Source organism: Sus scrofa, chromosome 2 (assembly GCF_054392235.1).
Source record: "Sus scrofa isolate SSC_HxYL_T2T_F1_AM1 chromosome 2, Sscrofa_HxYL_maternal_Yorkshire_Landrace_v2.0, whole genome shotgun sequence".
NCBI classification, from domain to species: Eukaryota; Metazoa; Chordata; class Mammalia; order Artiodactyla; family Suidae; genus Sus; species Sus scrofa.
This window is the reverse complement of record NC_139384.1, coordinates 28,611,028-28,629,029: the sequence shown is the minus strand read 5'-3', so window position 1 is coordinate 28,629,029 and position 18,002 is coordinate 28,611,028. Positions and strand designations below refer to the sequence as shown.

The following is an 18,002-nucleotide window of genomic DNA, read 5'->3' as shown; positions in this document are numbered from 1 at the left end:
GGCAGCAGAAGGAACTGAGAAGCAACGACCAATGAACAGGAGCAAAACCAAGAGAATGGGCTGTGCCAGAAACCAGTGAAAAAAATAATCCAGAAGAAGGGAATGGGAGTTCCCGTCGTGGCGCAGTGGTTAACGAATCCGACTAGGAACCATGAGGTTGCGGGTTTGATCCCTGCCCTTGCTCAGTGGGTTAAGGATCCGGCGTTGCCGTGAGCTGTGGTGTAGACTGCAGACGCGGCTCGGATCCTGCGTTGCTGTGGCTCTGGCGTAGGCCGGTGGCTACAGCTCCGATTCGACCCCTAGCCTGGGAATCTCCATATGCCGCGAGAGTGGCCCAAGGAATGGCAAAAAGACAAAAAAAAAAAAAAGAAGAAGAAGAAGAAGAAGGGAATGATCGACCATGGCAAGTGCTGGTGGGAAGCCTAGTAAGATGAGGACTGAGACTTGACCACAGATGAACATGGAGGTCAGTGATCTGACCTTGAATGAGAACTGTGTGTAGTTAGTGGAGGTGAAGAAGGGCTGGAGTAGTTTCATGCACACCTTCTCGGGGTGGGGGTGGGGATATCACTCCCCAGGTGGTAGAGGGGATGGATTCTTGCAGGATGAAAAAGGCTTGCTCTTTTTATGTATAAAATGTAGATAAACACACACCACAGAAACAACACCATAGTACATTTGTGATATTACATGTCATGGGTGGGAGGCAGTGATTTTTTTTTTTTTTTTTTTTTTAAGGCCAAAGAGATTCCTTAGGGGGACAATAATGGAAAAAGAAAGCTTGAGAAACACTGGTTCAAGAGACAATGTGGGGAAAGGAATTAGAGGCAGAAGACAAACAATGCTCTAATGGATGTTGCTGCAAAAGGAATCAATGAGAAGGGGCAGAAGCTGGTGGACAGCATGGAGTTAAGAAACATCTCTAAGGTATTTAATAATAATAATGTAAATGTGCTTACTGAAGGCCAGATACTGTCCTAACTCTTCACAGATGTGAACTCAGTTACCTTTCTCAACAGCTCTGTGAAGTGGGCACCATCACTGACCGACTTTGGTAGTTGGCGAAATGGAAGCACAGAAAGGTTAAGGAGCCCACCTGCTCAAGACCACGTAGCTAAGGAGTGTTGGACCAAAATCAGTGTTTTAGATTTACCCTAGATCCTTTTATCTTGTTTGACTCTGCTCTACTTCCTAGATGAAAATGCATACAAACACACACTGTCAAAAATTAATATTTGTGCGGGACGAGTCCCCATCATGGCTCCGTGGTTAACGAACCCGACTAGTACCCATGAGGACACAGGTTCAATCTCTGGCTTTGCTCAGTGGGTTAAGGATCCAGCATTGCCATGAGCTGTGGTGTAGGTCACAGACATGGCTGGGATCCCGTGTTGCTGAGGCTATGGTGTACAGCAGCTGTAGCTCCAATTCGACCCCTAGCCTGGGAACTTCCATATGCCATGGGTATGACCCTAACAAGACAAAAAAAAAAAACCAAAAAATTAGTATTTGTCATTTCTTCCCTAAAATTGGTCCTTCTCTGCTGTGAGGAATTCCTCTAGGATGGATTCCTGTCTCCATCTTTGGATCCTGAGAGAGAGAGAGAGAGAGAGAGAGAGAGAGAGAGAGAGAGAGAGATTTTCTCCCCTCTGCTCCAGCTGTCAACTTCCCAAACCATAAATCTTTTTTTTTTTTTTTTTTTTGCTGCGCTGATGGCATGTGGAAGTTCCCAGGCCAGGAATGGAATCTGAGCTGCAAGCAGTGACAACACTGAATCCTTAACCAGTAGGCCACAGGGGAACTCCCCAAACCCTAACTCTCAAGCCTTTATCTCCAGAGCAATTTTTGCTCGCCCATTCAAATTCAGCCAAGGGTGGGAGAGGAGGGGTGCCTTGCTTCTCCTAATCCAAAACATTCCTCAGTGCTGATCAAGGCGATTTCCTTCACAAAAGAATCACTCACTTGTAAAGCGAAATGAATTATAAATATAGTAAAAACAAAAATCAAAGTCAATCGGCTCTGTTCTGGAATGCAGAAATGCAGCCAGCCACTGTTTGTTGAAGTATAATTTTTCCCACTATTCTTGAACTCCATCACCCCTTTCCCACTCCTCAGAGCTCCCCTCTCCTCCTCCTTCTCTCCCCAGCAATGTTTCCTCCTACAGACAAGGGGAGCAGAAGCAGTCTGAGGAAAATCCAAGTTAAAAAAAAAAAAACAAACCTTTGCTTTAATTAGATGAATTTTTCAGGGAAAACTATATTTGAAGATTAAATTATTTGTGTAATTATCTTCATTCTGCACTTAATTTAATAGGTTTATGCCAAGTCAGAGGCAAAATGGTTTAAATTCTGGTTGATGAGCCCTAGCCAGCAGTTAGGATGTACCTGTCCATGCCAAATTCTTTTAATTAGGGCTCATTTTGGGAGTCAGGGCATTTTTTTTTTCTCCCTGATCTACAAGGGCCAAATGTAATGGATTCGAGAGAAAACCAACAATTTTGATTTTCTGAAAGTCTAAAGCTTTCAGGGCATGTCCCATGAACACACAACCAGCCCCAGTCTTGCTTTCTGGTCTTCTGGTCTATCAAAGCACCTCCTGTTAGTCTCTCCCATAAACGTCTCCAACAGTCTTTGGTACAACCCTACCTTCGTCCAGAGAAACTGGTCTTGTTCCAGGATCCCTGTTCCAGGAGCATCCCTCTGCCTGTAGTCAATGTGCCCATTTAGCTCATTTAGCCTGGGTGGGGGCCTGGGGGAGCTCCAGCAAGATCCAACCCTGCCCTCCATCACCCTAAAACCCACAAATCATTCCAGAATGTCTTTGCAATCTTTTGACATTTGTCTAAGAATGTAAGTGAGAAACACACCTCATAATTCTCCTTACTGCCCAGCTCTTTACTGTTGAAGTCAAACACAGTTTCCAAAGACAAACATCAGTTTCAGAGTCTGTACAGTCATCTATCAGCAGGAGAAATATTTTATTTTTCTCTTTAATTCTCTATTTATGAGGTGATCTCTCACAAAAGAAGGTATGCTTTTCCGTCACCATGCAGAAGTGTCCCTTCCCTTCTCCCACTCCTAAGCCTCTCCCACCCCTTTCTGTCCCTTGGATAGGCTCTAAATCACTTCCCACTGGCTCCGGCCAAAGCTTAGAGGAACCACATGTAAGGAGAACATTCACTTCTTGGCCAACAACCATTCTCATCCTGGAGGATGCTGAAGATGCTCTTTTCAGCTGGACTGGGGTGCTTCTTACTCTAACTCTGCCTTTTCCCCTTATCCCCACTCAAGAATCCTACATGAATAGAAATGCAGGAGTTCCCACTGTGGTGCAATAGGATCGGCGGTGTCTCTGCAGTGCCACGACACAGGTTGGATCTCCAGCCAGGCACAGTGGGTTAAAGGATCCGTAATTGCCACAGTTGCTATGTTGCAACTATGGCTGGGATCCGATCCCTGGCTTGGGAACTCCTCTTCGGGGCAGCCAAAAAAAAAAAAAAAAGAATTGCATAGAAGCAATATGTAAAGATCATCCCAAAATCCACTGTAAGGTCTCACTGTTAAGTCATGATTCACTCACATTAGCATTTGTTATTGCCGGTAAATTACTTGTACTATATCTGACAACTGAATGCAGGCAATTCTTTGGATGAGATCTATTGAAACAGAGACTAGAAAGAGGGGAAGGAAATACACAGACAAGACAGAGTGGTTCAGTAAGGTAAAGTTATGAACACTGGGCATGTGGCAAGAGTACCACAGCTAAAAACTTAAGACGTGGAGCCAAACCAAGGAGGCCTGAACCTTGGTCTGCCCTCAGTAATTTTAAAATTTTAGGCAAGTTACTTAAAACCTTTTTTGACCCTGAGTGTTCTTTTTTAAAAGGGATAATAATAATATACATGTCACAGCACTGCTGTGAGAATTACAGGGGATGATACTTGTAAAAGAAGCACATGGTAAATCCAGAAAGGGCTGGTTCACTATGGAGAAGAGTATGGAGGTACCTTAGAAAACTACACATAGAACTACCCTATGACCCAGCAATCGCACTCTTGGGCATATATCCGGACAAAACTTTCCTTGAAAAAGACACACGCACCCTCATGTTCATTGCAGCACTATTCACAATAGCCAAGCAATGGAAACAACCCAAATGTCCATTGACAGATGACTGGATTAGGAAGATGTGGTGTATATATATATATATATATACACACACATATACACTCAATGGAATACTACTCAGCCATAAAAAAGAACAAACGAATGCCATTTGCAGCAACATGGATGGAACTAGAGACTCTCATACTAAGTGAAGTCAGTCAGAAAAAGACAGATACCATATGATATCACTTATATCTGGACTCTAATATGCAGCACAAATGAACCTTTCCACAGAAAAGAAAATCATGGACTTGGAGAACAGACTTGTAGTTGCCAAGTGGGAGGGGGAGGGAGTGGGATGGGTTGGGAATTTGGGGTTAATAGATGCAAATTATTGCCTTTGGAATGGATAAGCAATGAATAAGATCCTGCTGTGTAGCCCTGGGAACTATGTCTAGTCACTTATGATGTAGCATGATAATGTGAGAAAACAATGTATACTTGTATGTGTAACTGGGTCACCTTGATGTGCAGCAGAAAACTGACAGAACACTGTAAACCAGCTATAATGGAAAAAAATAAAAATCATTATAAAAGGGGGGGGGGCTGATTCCACCAGTGAGGCACAATCCACAGTCATGATTCTAAGGGAGGAAAAGACAGGAGGCAGGGTTGAAAGTTTTGCAAAATAGTTTCCATATTATTGATAAAGAAAACATTTCAATCCATTTCCACATTGCACAGATGTTTTAATTTAAAAAATATGTAGCTGATTTTGCAATGATGTGAAGTTATTGCAGGGGCTCATATTTACATGATAGGAAAACCAATGTTTTGAGACAATAAAATGGTTCATATATTGTTGGCTGTTATCAAGATGAGCCATTTTGAAAGCATACAGCTTTGAAATCTGTCTCGGATCCAAGCTATTTTGACTAAATGTTTTGAAGTTAAACAGTGTGAAACATCCATAAATCTTGGTACTAGATAAATAGATTTCTAAAGAGTTTCAAATTGTTTGGATTAAGAATTCTTTAATTTTTAAATAGTATAAAAAGTAACAAAAATATTTTCCCTAAGTGCTCTGGTTTCAAAAAAACAGTTTGAAACCAAACAGGCTTGCACTGTCTTAAAAAAGCCACTTATACGTTATGAAAACCACATGAAATAGATCTCGAATCAAATAATTTTAAGGAAACCATTCCAAAACCAGTATTTTGAAAAACTTTCCAAATTTAACCGTTGATGGCAAAAGCACTCAAAGAAACCAGATGTAAATTTCACATTTTCAAACTTTACAGAATATCATTCTTTTCCACTTCTATTTTATTTTAGCTGGTGGCCCAGAAGACTCAAGCAGTGAATACAAGGATAGTTTAGCAACCAAAAACTTGCAGAGATGGAGGAGAAAAGGGCTTATACTTGAGGGAAGTCCAGGTTTGAATTCTTTTTCTGCCATACATGAATACCTTTTCTACCATCTGTGGCAATGTGGCAAAATCACTACCCTTTTTGTTTTGTTTGTTTGTTTGTTTGTTTTTGTCTTTTTTTGCTATTTCTTGGGCCGCTGCCGCGGCACATGGAGATTCCCAGGCTAGGGGTCGAATCGGAGCTGTAGCTGCCAGCCTACGCCAGAGCCACAGCAACGCAGGATCCGAGCCGCGTCTGCAACCTACACCACAGCTCACGGCAACGCCGGATCCTTAACCCACTGAGCAAGGGCAGGGACCGAACCCGCAACCTCATGGTTCCTAGTCGGATTCGTTAACCACTGCGCAACGATGGGAACTCCAAGTATATACCTACTACCCTTTTTGAACAGCAGTTTCTGTCTTAGACGGTCCCCCCAGAAAGCAGAGCCTGGCCATGGGCTTTTATTTTGAGACATAACCTAAAGAAAGGATTGAGACTGGATGTGAGGAGAACAATTCACCACTGTGGGCAGCTGGGTCCCGTGGCAATGGGACATTCTGGAGGCTATGCTGAATGCCCAAGGGACCAAAGAGGGGACATTTCTCAATAGGCTCCATCATCCACACCCAGACCGTGCATGCATGAATGCCAGATGGGTTCCTGCAGACTTCCCACGCAGCTGTGTCAGAGAGTCCTGAGACAGGGGAGGGGATCAAACTGTCACCCTAAAATAGGCCACTTTGGCATAAGGATTATTTTGAGCTAAAAGCAATTGCGAATCAACAGATGCAGAAAGAAGCCTTCTCAGAGTTTCCCCTCATCTGACTAAAGGCAGCAACTTCTGGGAGCTGAGGTTGCCATAAACTCCCTCTCAGGGGGAGTTTCACAGCCATAAAAAGATGAAAAGACCACCCACACCTGCATAAACAAACATTATCACAAGCTTTCCTATCCCCCATTTGTTCTCCTAAGAACTCATTTGTCCTTCCTAAAGAAGTCTGTTTGTTCTTTTCATAGAAGCCTTTTCTCCTCCTGGCCCTTCTCCTACGAAGTTAGGTATATAAGCCTCTAACTTTAAACATTTAACAAGCTAGCTACTTCTTTGGTTAGCTTCCCACACGCAGATAAACTTTTTCTCCTATTAATCAGTCAAAGTTTAATTTGCAGTCCCCCAAAGACAGCACCTAAGAGGACAGAGGAATGGTTTTTCCTTCCCAACAGCAGAAAGCAAAGTGAGAGAAGTGTGGTGCAGCTTAGATGAGGTGGGGTCAGGGAGATTATATCTTATCCCAAGCTGGTCCCTGCAACAATGGCTGGAATAAATGGTGGGCCCAAGAGGACACGAGCACAAGAAATGTCCATTGCAATTTCCTCATCCATATGGGGGTAAAATACCAACATTATAGGGACTTTACTTATAGAGTTTATGCATCAACATATGAAGTTCCTTGAACTGAAACTCCCTCTTTCCTTATCTGCCTGGTGGACAATTTCTTAACATCAAAATCCTTATCTCTGTAATTTTTCCAGATCTAAAGAAAAGGAGGCACCCTTCTCCTTGCCTTGCCTACATCCTTGCCTTCCTTCTTAAAGGAAGAACTTTTGTCTCTCTCTGCATCCCACTGCTTCCCCGACCCCACCACCATCCCCACCACCACCATCAATTCCCAGCGTGAAGTAGTTCATCTGAAATGTCAAGGAAAAACCATTTCTTTCAGGCTAAACTGACCTTCCTCCATCGCTGCAAAACTCATATTCAGGTCAGGACCCATGGCCTCCCGTTTGTTTTTTGTTTTTTTGTTTGTTTGTTTTCTTTTTCTTTTACTTTTTCTTTTTTTTTTTTTTTCTTTTTATGGCCAAACCCACAGCATATAGAAATTCCCAGCTGGGATCAAACAGCATCTCCAAAGTGACCTGGATCGACGCCATCAGAGTCTTAACCTACTGTGCCATGGAGGGAACTCCCATAGCTTTCCTTCTTAAGAGAGGTACTGAGGATAGACAAGATGAGGCAGAGGGGGGTTTGGGTTTTTTGGTGGGGGGAGGGCACACTTGCAGCATGCAGAAGTTCCAGGGCCAGGGATCAAACCCAGGCCTCAGCAGTGACCTGAGCCGCTTTGGTGACAATACCAGGACTTTAACCTGCTACACCACAAAGTAACTCCTAGATGAGACAGGTTTTATCTCCCCTGACGATGGTGGGAAGGAAGGGAACTTGGGCAGAAAGAAGGAGCAACTGACTCCAGCCACAAGTTCAACCCACAATCTCCCACAACATTTTACCAGGCAATAAATCTGATACGCTGGTTCCTATCTGATGCTTCCAATCTATGTGTCCTTCCTGCTACAATATAAGCTCTATAAGAGCAGGAATCTTTGTTTTGTCTGCTGATGTATCCCAAATGCCTAGAGCAGAGTTTGGCACATAGAAGGGACTTGGTATTTATTTGTTTAATGAATTATTGAATCCAGAGGGGGAAGAAGCACGATTAGAACTCCAGCAAATCCTCAAACACCTGCTTCATATAGAAATGGGCTCTCTTTTGTACTCCCCAAGTATCTCACATCATAGCCCCGAACACCTTATAATTATTTGATATGAAAACTGGCTCTCTTGCTTGACTTGAAGCTTCCCTAGGCAGAGATTTTATCTTCTATTTATCTTTGTCTCCCAAAGACTCAGTAGCATGGAGACAGACTCCTAGAAGTACTCAAAAGCAACAGCTGAATGAATGAGAACGATAAGGAATTTGATATTATATTTTAATTGTCTTCTTTTATTTCTAATGCCAGAGATTATTTTGTTTTTGAGTTAGAGCATTTGACTAATGAATCACTCCCAAGCTTGTTCCAGAACTCTGAAGAGAAGAAATGAAAAAAAACAACAAAACAAAACAAGATAAACCAAAAGGAAAAGCCCGATGGGCAAACACAGACAGTGACGCTTGGCTCTTGAGCATCTGTTTTTGGAATCCAAGGAGCATGAGTGAGTCAAGGGGAAGGGCGTGCAGTTCTCTGAGGATTTGCTCACACTGTTATCAGAACTACAAGGCCAGGAAGGAAAAAGAGGATTCAAGAAACTCAGAACAGAAGCTGTTAAAATGTTCAAGAATTAGAAGGAAGGCAAATAACACAGCACTCGTGGTAAATACCTTCCCAGTCCCCTCGCTCCACCCCCGCACCCTGCCATCCTTGGGACCCCACCACTAATCAATTACTCGGAGCACTCGTTTCCATCCAGGGTTCAAAGTCCTTTCCAACCCACATGGTAGAAGAACCCTGTCGAGATTAAGAGCTCCCAAAGGGGTATGAACTTCAGACCCACCTGGTGTCTTCATCACCTCAGGCTGCCCTAACAAGTCCCACAGACCAATGGGCCTAATCAATAGACATTTACTTTCTCACAATTCTGGAGGCTGGGAAATCCAAGGTCGAGGCGCCAGCAAGGTGGGTTTCTTTCTGAGGCCTTTCCTCTTGGCAGCTGTATCTTGCAAGTTCTCTGGCATCCCTTCTTAAAAGGGCACTAATCCCATTAAGAGGGCCTCACTCTCATGCCCTCCCTTAAACTTAATTGTCACTCAAAGGCCCCATCTCAAAATACCAGGACACTGAGTGGTGGATGAAGACTTCAGTGTATGGATTGGGAGGAACATAATTCAGTCCATAGTATCTGGGAGCTCCTGAAACAGTCAGAGGCTTGAGCCACTGCCTCCCCTGAAGATCCTGATTTAGGGCTGGGGAGGCAGGCACAGGTATTTGGGTGCTCAAAAGTCCTATGAAGAGTATTTTTTATCAGTGACTCGGTTTAGAGTTGCAGGCTCATGGTGGGAATAAAAAGCAGACTGACTCCCCATCAGTTTTATTACTGTTTTTAAATTCTCCACAGACAACACACTCCCTCAAAGGCCTGCACCTGCCCCACCCTTCGCACACCACCACGGAGCACTCAGATCCTTTGTAACTAACCTTTCGTTTGTGTAGATTGGAAGCTGCAGAGGACCCATCTGGATTTTACTCTCCCCATGGTATCCCCAGCATCTAGCAGGACTTAGCACAAGGTAGGTCCTCAGGGATATCAGCTTAGTGAAGGAAGGAGTCAACTCAGGAGGGGGCATGGCTGTCCCAGACACCTTGTTGCAACTCACCCACGGTGTCTACCTGAGAAATAGCATTTATAAACTGGTATGGTTTTCCAAGACGATGAAGGAAGAGGAAAACAAGGACAGGTTATTTATTCCTTTCGTCATCTAAATTTCTTCATTTAAAAAAAATATTCAGTCATTCCCATCGTGGCTCAGTGGTTAACGAATCCGACTAAGAACCATAAGGTTGCAGGTTCGATCCCTGGCCTCGCTCAGTGGGTTAAGGATCCATCGTTGCTGTGAGCTGTGGTGTCGGTCGCAGACACGGCTCAGATCCCACGTTGATGTGGCTCTGGCGTAGGGCAGCAGCTGTAGCTCCAATTCGACCCCTAGCCTGGGAACCTCCATATGCCATGGGGGCAGCCCTAGAAAAAGACAAAAAAGACCAAAAAAACCCCAAAAAATACAAAATAAAAAAAAAATCAGAGATCATGATGGGGTGCGTGGGTGTGCGTGTGTCACTGTGCTCTTTCACGTTCACGGTATGTGGAAGTTCCCAGATCAAACCCAGGCCAGAGCAGTGACCCAAGCCATAAGAGTGACACCAGATCCTTAACCAGTAGGCCACCAGGGAACTTCCACAAGTGTTCTTTCTTCTACTAAATGATTATATAGAACTACACATGGATATTGAGCACTTGAAGTGTGGCCTTCGCAAATCGAGAATGTGCTATGCATGCAAAATACGCACTGATTTCGGATTTAGTATTAAAAAAATGTGAAAGATCACATTAATATTTTTCTATCGATTATATGTTGAGATTATAATCGTTTGCCTGACAAACTGAATCAGGAAGCCTGCCTTGCCAAAAATCATTTTATGGATACCGTCCACCTCAGCAGCTGAAACTTGTTTTCTTGACCACAGGTGTGTCACTAGTGCTTTCTTACTAAAAACAACTAAAATTAAGTTTGAACATACAAAAACATTTTTGCATACAACCTACATTCATCCTCCCGTATACTTTAAATCATCTCATGAGGACTTTTAAGGCCTAATACAATGTAAACGCTGCATAAATAGTTTTCAACGTGCAGCAAATTAAGTTTTGCTTTTTGGGACTTTCACGAATTTTTTCTTGAATATTTTTGACTCACAGGTAGTTGAATCTGTGGTGGATGTGGAGGGCCAACTATACATATAAGGAGTATTATTATGCCTTAAAAAGGAAGGACATTCCAGGAGGTCCCGTTGTGGCTCAGTGGTTAACAAATCCGACTAGGAACCATGAGGTTGCGGCTTTGATCCCTGGCCTTGCTCAGTGGGTTGAAGATCCGGTGTTGCCGTGAGCTGCGGTGTAGGTTGCAGATGTGGCTTGGATCCCACGTTGCTGTGGCTCTGGTGTAGGCCAGAGGCTACAGCTCCGATTGGACCCCTAGCCTGGGAACCTCCATATGCCTCGGGAGCAGCCCAAGAAATGGCAAAAAAAAAAAAAAAAAAAAAAAAGGAAGGATGTTCTGACATGTACTTCAACAGGGATGAACTCTGAGGTCATTAATATAAGGGAAATAAGCCAGACACAAAAAGACAAATATGATGATATGAGTACAATTACATGAGGTACTTAGGGTAGTCAAAATCATAGAGACAGAAAGGAGAATGGTGGTTGCCAGGAGCTGGGGGAGGGAGGAATGGGGAGTCCCTGTTTAATAGGTAGAGAGTTTCAGGTTTACAAAACGAAGGGTTCTGGAGGTGGATGGTGGTAAAGGTTGCACATTTTGAACCTTTTTAATACCACTGACCTGTATACTTAAAAATGGTTAAGATGGCAAATTTTATGTTATGTGGGTTTTGTTGTTGTTTTGTTTTGTTCTGTTTTTGCTTTTAAGGGCTGCACCCACAGCATATGGAAGTTCCCAGGCTAGGGGTCGAATCAGAGCTGCAGCTACCAGCCTACACCATAGTGACACAAGATCCGAGCTACATCTGTGAAAAACATCAAAGCTCATGGCAATGCCGGATCCTTAATCCACTGAGCAGGGCCAGGGATCAAACCCACATCCTCATGGATAACTAGTCAGGTTCATTACCGCTGAGCCACAACAGCAACTCCTATGATATGTGTATTTTATTCACAATTAAAAAATTAAGTTTAAGAATTAGCTTCCTTTTTGCCACAGCCATCAGCAATTGCTGCCACCGCCAAGGGTGAGCTGGTGATCCCTGGACTTTTAAAATACAAGAGCTAGGAAAATATTCTGAAATTAAAATGTAATAAATTTGCTATTAAATTAATAAATATTTTAATATATTTTATTATTCAGTTATAATTTCTAATTTAGTAAATATCAAAAGACATAATCCATATACACCAAAGCTCTTCAGAGATTGTGACAAATTTTAAAAATATAAAGAGGTCCTAAGACTAAAAAGTTTGAGAACCACTGATTTAGTCTACAGTCTTTTTTTTTTTTTTTTTTTTTTTTTTTGTCTTTTTTGTTTTTTGCCTTTTCTAGAGCCGCTTCCCGTGGCATATGGAGGTTCCCAGGCTAGGGGTCCAATCGGAGCTGTAGCTACCGATCTATGCCACAGCCACAGCAATGCAGGATCCAAGCCGCATCTGCGACCTACACCACAGCTCATGGCAACGCCAGATCCTTAACCCATTTGGGCAAGGCCAGGGATCAAACCCACAACCTCATGGTTACTAGTCAGATTCGTTGACCACTGCACCACGACTGGAACTCCTACAGTCATTTTTGTTTAATTGTTACAGTTGCACCTGTGGCAAATGGAAGTTTCCAGGATAGGTGTCCAATTGGAGCTGCAGCTGCAGGCCTACACCACAGCCACAGCAACACCAGATCCAAGCTGCATCTGTAACCCATGCCACAGCTTGTGGCAACATTGGATCCTCAACTCACTGAGTGAGGCCAGGGATTGAACCTGCATCCTCGCGGACACTATGTCAGGTTCTTAACCCCCTGAGCCACAAAGGCAACTCCGTCACTTTTTTTTTTTTAACATCTACTATATGCCAAACAGTGGCTACTTTGTAGCAACAGCTAGGGTATAAAGGAGAAAAGTCAGAGTCTTGTCTTTAAGCAGCTCACACCAAGGGGAGGAAATATTGGATATTAGACAGTCCCTGGAGATTTATTTGCCTGAACACTCAAACGAGGGTGTACAAGGATGGCTTTGGGAGCACAGGGCAGGTACTGCCCTTAACTCAGATAAAGTGTCACTGTTTCTCCAAGACCGCCCCTGACCCCCCAAGGGGAATGTAGAAGGGTAAGGCGGAATCACACAGGGACACAAGGCAGGACAAGACAGTCTAGGCTAACAGAATCACACGTTCACATAACCCCAGTTGAGAAAGGGCCGCTATGCTCAAGGAAGAACAAAAAGGGTTTAACACGGCTGATGTGTAGACCACACAAGGATCAGCAAGGAGAGAGGCTGGATGCCTAACAAAACTGAAAATAAAGAAACATTACACAATCTCTCCTGTGTTTCCTATCAGCAGATGATAGTAGTTAACGTCTCCGTGTCACAGAGGCAATGGGCATCCATGACTCAGCACAGATGACCCATGGAAAAAGAACTGGTGCTCTGAGATCTTAGGCTCTGCCAACTAAATCCTCATGGTGCCTCGCCCTGGAAAATCAATGCTGTTCCATGGTAAGTAGTTTTTAGCCTTTTCTATCCAAACAAACACATGTATTATAGCCTAGAATACACAATTCATGTTAATTTCCGTGACAATGCATAAAACTCAAAGTCATTTTCTGTTGGCAGTTGACAGCTTTGGGACTCCTGGGTACATGTACAATCTTTCATTATTATTGACACTTTGGTGGAGACGTTTGCTTAGCTCTATTTGAATGCTAACCATTTATTTGTCCTCCGCAAAAACTAATAAAACCTTATAAAGAATCACACCCTTGGAGGTGTGGTTGCATCTTCTCCTTCCACGTCAAACTGGCTTCAAGTCAAGTTTATTTTGATTTCGGCTTCAGTTGTGTTTTGTTTGGCAGGCAGCTTCTGAATGGCTTCCAGTGATACCTTCCCTTCGGTATTCACACCCTTGTGTCATTTCTTCCCCTTGAGTGTGAGCTGCATTTAATAACCTGTGTCTAACAGATAGAACATGGCAGGAGATGAAATGTCACTTCTAGGACTAGGTTACAAAAGACTCTGACTTCTTTCAGGTTCGCATCCTCTCTCCAGCCCTCCCACTCGCTCACTCTGACAGACTCCAGTGCCACCCACTGTGTGCCTCCCTGTGGAGAGGCTCACCTGGCAAAGGAACCCAGGACAGCCTCTAGCCAATAGCCAGTGACAAGCCAAGGCCCCCAGAGCGGCAGCCCACAAGGAACTGAGTCTTGCCAACAACCACATGGAAGCTTCCCCAGTTGAGTTTCAAAATGACAGCAACCCAGATGATACCTTGACTACAGTCTATGATGGACTTTGAGCCAGAGAACGAGCTAAGCTTTATCAGATTCCTGACCTACAGAAACTGATGTTAAGGAGTTCCCTGATGGCTCAGTGGGTTAAGAATCCTGTGTTGTCACTGCAATGGCTCAGGTTTGATCCCTGGCTAAGGAAAGTCTGCATGCTGCAGGTGTGGCCAAAAAAAATTTTTTTTAATGTCACAAAAAGTTGTTCAATGTTGGAGTCCCCACTGTGGCCCAGCAGAAACGAATCTGACTAGGAACCATGAGGTTGCGGGTTCGATCCCTGGCCTTGTTCAATGGGTTAAGGATCTGGCGTTGCCGTGAGCTGTGGCATAGGTCAAAGACGAGGCTCAGATCTGACATTGCTGTGGCTGTGGCATAGGCCAGCAGCTTCAGCTCAGATTAGACACCTAGCCTGGGAACCTCCATATGCCGCGGGTGTGGCCCTAAAAGGACAAAAGACAAAAAAAAAAGTTTAATGTTGTTAAATCACTACATTTTGGGGATCATTTGTTATGCAGCCATAGTTAATGAATACATTTTCTTTAGTTATATTACCAATCAATAAAAATTGTCTTCACCTTTAATAAAAGAGAAAAAAATTCTGTGCCTTGCCAGGCTAAGAGTGTTCCAGAGAATGCAGCAGGTCAGAACTGGAAAATCCATTCCTCAGGAACAAATGCTCACAGCCACTGTCTTTCACCAAGGCATACTGGTGAAATTTGGTTTTTAACATGCTCTGTCCCATTTCCTCCTACTTCTGTAATTACACAAAGTCGACAGGTAGGTATGTTTAAGCACCTTCATTCCAAGAGCTGCTACTATCCATCTGAATTGTCCAATCTCTCTTCTCTTGCTTCCAACTCAATAAACATGCGGCTGCTTGTCAAAGTCGACAAGCCCCCATGGTGAAGAAGACTCTGCCTAAAAGAGATTTTTATGTCTTTGTTTTCCTATTAGACTTCCTATTCTTTTTCTGATATATATTCTTCTTGTCAGTGCCTGTATTTTTTTTTGGGGGGGGGGGCCCACCCACAGCATATGGACATTTCCAGACCAGGAATCAAATCCAAGCCCCAGCTGTGACCTACACCAGAGCCGTGGCAACGCCAGATCCTTAACCTACTGTGCCACAGTGAGAACTCCAAAGAATGTTTTCCTTATATTCTGCGCTTCCATTAGAGTTTCCAAATGTAGGCTGGATCTGGCTCTGCCCAGCCAAGCTGGATGCTGGCTCTGTAAAAACAGGCATTGGATTCGAAATTGGATGGTGCCTGGGGTTAGCCAGCCTTCCCACCACCAAAGGTCCCAGAACTGTTCTTGGAGGTTGTGTTAGCCCAAGTCCTATGAGAATCGGGCTCCAACATGAGATTAAATATGGGAGGATGTGGTGGGGAAAAGAGAAGAGACTGGGAGAGCCATCAGTGTGATGTGAGTCTGGCCCTGAGGGGAGAGAGATGGAAGACTGGGTCAGGGCATCCTAGACCGCCATGCAGTCCAAGGAGGGTTCCTCAGCGCTGTCAGGGAGTCTTCGAGTCAAAGGCAGTGGCTATCAGTGGAGTCCCAGGCCTTCCTGGAACATGTCCGCCTGGGTACCCTTGCCCTGCCAGTTGTTGGCTGGGAGTAGGAAGGGTGGCAGGAGCACACACCCTCCCTGGAGGAGAGGTCTGCAAGGAACATTCTCATGGTCACCACGGGGGCACACAGCAATGAAAATTCTGAGAGCAGCGAGACAGGAGTGTTATTCTGGAATAATAACACTTCTCTCAGAGGTAACACTCAACTTTTCTTTGTCTTCACAGACAAAATATGATCTTTACAGTGTCACCAAAGAACTGTGCCTGTTTCATGATTTATGTAGCTTATTTTCTGTGGGGTCACATTTCCTATTCATTCACTCATCCATTCATTTATTCATTCACTTCTTTTACTGACTCAGCAATGCTTTTGAGGCTCTAACTGTTCTGGTCACTACAGAATCAAGGGGAAACAAGTCAGCCATGGAGATATTTTGTGTTAAGGAGGATGAACCATAAAAGTGCAAACAAAAAAATGAAGACTACGGAGTTCCTGTTGTGGCTCAGCAGGTTATGAACCCGACTAGTATTCATGAGGATGCAGGTTCGGTCCCTGGCCTCGCTCAGGGGGTTAAGGATCCGGTGTTGCCGTGAGCTGTGGTATAGGTCACAGAACGTGGCTTGGATCCCAAGTTGTTGTGGCTGTGGTGTAGGCTGGCATTTGCAGTTCCGATGTGATCCCTAGCCTGGGAACTTCCACATGCTGCAGGGGCAGCTCTAAAAAGCAAAAAAAAGGAAGAAAAAATGAGGCTGAAAGTTTCTGATCATGATCATACCTTAAGGAAAACAAAAGCGGATGATTCAATAAAGAAAGACTTTTCTCCAAGACCATGAATTTCTTTTCCGTGGAAAGATTCATTTGTGCTGTATATTAGATTCCTGCTGTGTAGCACAGGGAACTATGTCTAGTCACTTGTGATGGAACATGAGAATGTGAGAAAAAGAATGTATATATATGTATGTGTGACTGGGTCACCTTGCTGTACAGTAGAAAACTGACAGAACACTGTAAACCAACTATAATGGAAAAAATAAAAATCATTAAAAAAAAAAAAGAAAGACTTTTAAGGGAAGGGAGAAGAGACACTACTGTGTCCAATCACATTTCCTGTTTCTTTCTTTTCTCATCCCTCTGACTCTATTTTGGTTTGGTGTGGTGGGGGGGTTGGTTTTTTTGTTTTTTTGTTTTTTTGTTTTTTTCTTTTCAGGCTGCACCTGAAGTATATGGAAGTCCCCAGACCAGTGATTCAATCTGAGCCGCAACTATGACCTATGCCGCAACTGCAGAAATGCTAGATCCTTAAACCGCTGTGACAGGGGGCATTGAACCTGCCCTGCCACTGAGACAATATCGGATCCTTAACCTGCTGTACCACAGTGAGAACTCCCTCAGACTCTATTTTGAAACCCTGAAGTGAAGCATCAAACCTGACTGCAGTGTTTTCCTCCCTGCCATAAACACTGGCTAGCTCTCTTCACTCCAACTTCTGCCTTCTTCGAATAACGTTACTGCAGGCAAGTCATATTCCTGGAAGCCTGTGAGCTTCCCTGTACATCCCTCAATACACAGGGGATAGGGTTGGTCCTGCAGTGATGAATACACATTTCTTCCGGGTTAGTAACTCCTCTAATCTGTTTTGGACTCTTCTTATTTTTCCCTTTAACAAATAAAAGCCCAAACAAACAAGAGTCAAATACGCCATGAGAGCATAAAGCCTCCCAGGTCACGCTCAGTTCTTGGAGCACGAGGGCCTCCTCTAATGAACTGCAATGGCTGAAGCATTAGCCACAGAGTCAGATGAGGAGGAAGCACGAAGTGGCAAGATTCCTGGGCTGAAAGTGAGAAGACCTGTACTTTGCCTCGGCTCTACCACTCACTAAATACACAATCTCAAATAAATCCCTTCCTCTCTGATCCGTGTCACATATTAAGTGCATAATATATACTGCTGAAACAGGATCTTAAGCTATCAATTTCTGTAACAGTTAGAGTATAGATTAAGAAGCATTAACAAAGAGATCCCAAAGTACAGTGGCATAAACAACAAAAAGCTTTATGTCTTTCTAATAGAGCAGAATAGCAGTAAGCAGGAAAGACGGACCGTTCTGCTCTACGAGGCTATCCTGGGACTCTGGTTCCTTCTACGTTCTTCCTCTGGATCCTCTTAGGATGCTGCTGCTTGGTTGGTGCTGGCCCGGCAGTATTACATCTAAGCTCCTCCCAGAGTGAAGGGGCAAAGAGATTGAAAAGCAAGCAATTTCCTTGTAAAAGAATGATTGGAGGTTGCACATCTCTGCCCCTGTTTCTCTTAGCAAGAATCTGATCACATGACCAAAGGAGCTTCAAAGGAGGCTGGGAAATG

At 43.8% G+C, this 18,002-nt stretch overlaps 1 protein-coding gene and 1 long non-coding RNA gene across 19 annotated transcripts in view; both read right to left on the bottom strand.

Annotated features, from left to right (window-relative positions):
* The window catches only part of PAMR1 (peptidase domain containing associated with muscle regeneration 1), a 170,479-nt gene that overhangs the window by 118,313 nt on the left and 34,164 nt on the right, over positions 1–18,002 (bottom strand). The gene's annotated exons all lie outside the window — the stretch shown is intronic.
* On the bottom strand, positions 8,269–13,738 carry LOC146405293 (uncharacterized). Its single transcript, XR_014837083.1, has 2 exons — positions 12,331–13,738; positions 8,269–9,863 (listed from the first exon to the last, which is right to left on the bottom strand). It is a non-coding gene; the product is annotated as an uncharacterized LOC146405293 (long non-coding RNA).